Genomic DNA, 4,591 nt, shown 5'->3' with positions numbered 1-4,591 from the left:
CACCTTTCAATAAAGAAAATTAACAAGGCGTGTGAAAACAGGGCCTGAATGGGATCTTGTTTGGAAATAGGGCATCGTTGAAAGGAAGTTATACCAGATGAAAGTGCACCCTAAACACAGTGGCGTGCGTGCTGCGAGGAAGAGAAGCACACACAGGGAAGAGGCCAGGTGAGGACAGAGGCGGAGACTGGCACGCAGACCAGAGCTCACCAAAGGCGAGACAGAGGCAAGGCAGGGTCCTCCCCCTGGAGCCTACAGAGGGAGCATGGCCTTGCTCACCCCCTGGATTCCGGCTCTGGGCCTCCAGAGCTGTAAGATAACCACTTTCTGGATCGGAGAGGAGGTATTCATTTGTTTTGAGAGAGAGAGAGAGAGAGCCCCCATCACTGGTTCACTCCCCAAATGCCCCGCATGGCCCTGGCAGTGCTGGGAACTCCATCCAGGTCTCCACATGGAGGCAGGGACTTGAGCCATCTGCGTGCAGCTCCCCGGTGCTTACGCGTTAGCAAGAGCGGAGCCAGGACTCAAACCCAGACTCTCCGATATGGGCCGCGGGCGTCTCCACTGCTACGTTCGTTAAACAGCTGCCCCTACATTTCCATTGTTTTCGAGTTGCCCATTTGGCCAGCGTTTGTGGCCACAGCCCTGGAGGCCAACGCCCTCAGATCCTGCCTCTTTCCTGGTCACGGGCAGAGTGCAGACTTCTGGGTCACAGCCCCCAGCCCAGACCTGTCAGTGCGGCTTCCTCACAGGGAGCATGAATCCCAGCCCTGCCGGGAGCTGAAGAATTGTCAGCCACAAAAAGGACAGAAACCGGCCACACCCTGCAGCTTGCGGCATTCCTCGGCTAGTCAGAGGAGCTGCAAAACAAGCAGCGAGAATCTCATTCCAGCCGCAGCCGTGGAAACACACTGCCCGGGGCACCTTCTCCCCGGTGCCTGCTCCTCTTCTGAGGCTCCAGTGAGCTGGCTGGGGGCTTAGTCACAGCGATGGATCCTCCTCCAGGCAGCCAAGTTCAAAGGAGAGGAGCATGGGGCTTGTGGACTCAGCCGGGAGACCCCCTGCTGGAGCAGGTGAGTCACAAAGGGACCCGGTTTCTGGTGTCTCCTAGCCAGAAAGGAGGCCTCCAAGTGTCCCTCTCTCGTCCCCTCCCATCCTGTACCCTTTTCTCTCCTGGAAAAAGCGAAGAGGGCAACTCCAAAGACATCACCAACAACATCTTCAGCATTTAATAAATCCAACAATTTTTTTTCTTTAAAGATTCATTTGAGGGGCCGGCGCTGTGGCACAGCGGGTAAAGCTGTCGCCTGCAGTGCCGGCATCCTATATGGGCGCCGGTTCATGTCCTAGATGCTCTACTTCTGATCCAGCTCTCTGCTACGGCCTGGGAAAACAGTAGAAGCTGGTCCAAGTCCAAGGGCCCCTGCACCTGCGTGGGAGACCCAGAAGAAGCTCCTGGCTTCAGATCAGCGTAGCTCCAGCTGTTGTGGCCAACTGGGGAGTGAACCAGCAGATGGAAGACACCCCCGCCCCCAGCCTCTCCTTCTCTGTGTAACTCTTTCAAATAAATGAATCTTTAAAAAAAAAAAAAAAAGGTTCATTGGAGAGAGATCTTTCATGCACTGGTTTATTCCCCAAATGCCAAAAACTGAGGCTGGGCCAGGCCACAGCCAGGAGCTAGGAACCCTCTCTGGGCCTCCCACATGAGTGGCAGAGACTCGGTACTGGAACCATCATCTGCATTAGCAGGAAGCTGGATCCAAAGCAGAAGCAGAGGCAGGACTCCGTACTAAGCACAGGTAGGGGACGCAGGCAATCCAAGCACCTGCTTAGCCCTCTGAGACACGATGCCCACTCCAGTACAACCATTTCATGGTAACTACTTTTTTTTTTTTTTGACAGGCAGAGTTAGACAGTGAGAGAGAGAGACAGAGAGAAAAGTCTTCCTTTTCCGTTGGTTCACACACACACACACACACACCCCCAATGGCTGCTGTGGCTGGCACACCGCGCTGATCCGAAGCCAGGAGCCAGGTGCTTCTCCTGGTCTCCCATGCGGGTACAGGGCCCAAGCACTTGGGCCATCCTCCACTGCACTCCCGGGCCACAGCAGAGAGCTGGCCTGGAAGAGGGGCAACCGGGACAAACCCGATGCACCCCAACCGGGACTAGAACCGGGGGTGCTGGCACTGCAGGCAGAGGATTAGCCTAGTGAGCCGCAGCGCCGGCCCGGAACTGTTCACTTCCAAATGACTTGTTTAATGTTTTGTGAACTTCACCTCCATAGATTGAAAAGGTGTGACTTTGCACAGTGAAGGGACGCCATGACTGATGGTGTTTGCTGCTGGCAGAGCCTAAGGGCTCATCCCGTGTCTCTCGGGCGTGTTTAGGCAGCAGCCACAATTCCCTGAGGCCCATGGCATGCCCCAGCCACACTGGAACAGGATTTTGGTCCTCTGCTGGCATGGACACCAAGGCCAGACAAGATGGCCAGAGACTTGCTACGAAGATCTCTCCAAGGAGGTGACGCAGGGAAGTGGGTTCTTACCACCCGCCCCACCGAGACCGGCCTCTCTTCATGAGCTTCTAGAAATCCAGTGACAGAAAGAAGCGTCAGCTGCATTCCTGGGCTCCCTCCCCGAAGAACATGACGAGGCAGCTTCCTAATTGCGGGTGGCCACTGAGCGCCGTGACCCTCTGAGACATGCTGCCTGGCTGGTTCCCCAGGAAGCGCTGCTTATGTCACAAACTCCGGCAGGGCACAGCAGAGCCAGCGTGGCCACAGGCGAGCAAGGGCAGCTGAGACAGACAATCTGAGAGCCAAAGAGCAGCCGGATGGAAGCAGACATTGTGGCACAGCAGGACAAGCCAGCACTTGGAACACCCACACCCTCTATCAGAGGACCTGGTTCAAGATGTGGTTATTCTGGGCCTCTGTTCCCGCTCCCAGCTGATGTGCCTGGGGAAGCAGCAGAAGTCGGCCCAAGGGCCTGGGGTCACCGTGTGGGAGACTTGGAAGGCGTTCCTGTCTCCTGACTTTGGCCTGACCCCGTCCTGGCTGTTGGGGGTGTTTGGGGAGTAAGCCAGCAGATGGAAGATCTCTCTCTCTGTGTCTGTCTCTCTCTCTCCCTCTTTCTATGTCATTGTGCCTTTCAAATGAATAAAATAAAAATTTTTTAAATGGAATCAACAACAGGAGGCAGGTGCTTTTGGTGTGTGACTGCCGGAGATTCGGGCAAGAGCTAAGTAGCGAGAGGATGCTTCCAGACAACCTGTCTTAGCTTTTCCTTTTCGATCTCGGTATGTTGGCTGACTTGGGGGCCAGGTCAAAGCACACTCCAGCCTTTACTGTTACTCCCTTTCCTTCTCCTCTCAAAGCCCCACCAAGCTGAGGCTCCTTCTGTGAAAGCTGGCAACTGGAAGAGGAAGCCGGTCTGTGACTAACACTTCATTAGCCGCCCCAACATCAGTAATTAACCTGAAGCTACACTAGGAAAACAAATGGATGGGGCGCAATCGGCAACTGGCGGGCACGGGGGAGGGGGCAGCTTTTTCTCAGGGGTTGCTACCCCATTCACAAAATCCAGGAAGCCGTCCCCTCCATGAGCAGGAATGAGTCTTTGCCTGCACACTTAGGAAACCACAGCCAAGCCACTTCTCTCGCACTTCAACTTGAGATCTGCTCATGGAGCCGTTGTCTGAGGCCTCAGGAAGCATTTACAATTTTTTGTTTATTTATTTTTAATTTATGTGAAAGGGAGGCACACACACACACACACACACACACACACGAGTGAGCTCTTCTGTCTGCTGGTTTATTCCCCAAATGTCCACAACAGCCAGGGCTGGGCCTCGATGAAGCCAGGAGCCTGGACTCAGTCCAGGTCTCCCACATGGGTGGCAGAGGCCTGAGGGCTTGGGCCATCTTCCCTCGCAGGCACGTCAGCAGTGTTCATCTGAAACGCCAATGTTGCTGGCGGTGGCTTAACCCACTGCTCCACAGTGTCATTCCCACAAATCTTTTTTTTTTTTTTTTTTTTTTGACAGGCAGAGTGGACAGTGAGAGAGAGAGAGACAGAAAGGTCTTCCTTTGCCGTTGGTTCACCCTCCAATGGCCGCCGCGGCTGGCGCACTGTGCTGATCCGAAGCCAGGAGCCAGGTGCTTCTCCTGGTCTCCCATGGGGTGCAGGGTCATCCTCCACTGCACTCCCGGGCCACAGCAGAGAGCTGGCCTGGAAGAGGGGCAACCGGGACAGAATCCGGCGCCCCGACTGGGACTAGAACCCGGTGTTCCGGCGCCGCAAGGCGGAGGATTAGCCTAGTGAGCCGCGGCACCGGCTGGCCCCACAAATCTTAACAACAGTGCAGCAAGAGGCCACTGAGCTCCACTGTCACAGTATTTTTGCCCCCGATGTAATAAGCTGAAACAGACCACGGGCAAGAGACGAGACACAAACTCAGGAATGGGGGTTGACAGAGCTCTTTGGGAAGAATCAACTGACAGTATCTCTCGAAGACCTCTAAAATGTTCACACCCATCTACCTGCTAATTTCCCCTTGGAGGATTTTAAAAAATAGAGAGGTATAGATT

The 4,591-nt window shown here is 54.8% G+C and overlaps 1 long non-coding RNA gene across 1 annotated transcript; it reads left to right on the top strand.

Moving 5' to 3' along the window:
* Positions 1–635: 635 nt before the first annotated feature.
* On the top strand, positions 636–1,594 carry LOC138846979 (uncharacterized). The gene is made up of 2 exons (XR_011384531.1): positions 636–1,073; positions 1,261–1,594. It is a non-coding gene; the product is annotated as an uncharacterized lncRNA (long non-coding RNA).
* The last annotated feature ends 2,997 nt before the right edge of the window (positions 1,595–4,591 follow it).

This window comes from Oryctolagus cuniculus, chromosome 19 (genome assembly GCF_964237555.1).
Source record: "Oryctolagus cuniculus chromosome 19, mOryCun1.1, whole genome shotgun sequence".
In the NCBI taxonomy this organism is placed as follows: Eukaryota; Metazoa; Chordata; class Mammalia; order Lagomorpha; family Leporidae; genus Oryctolagus; species Oryctolagus cuniculus.
Note: the sequence above shows the minus strand (reverse complement) of the source record. Positions and strands in the feature narration are given on the sequence as shown.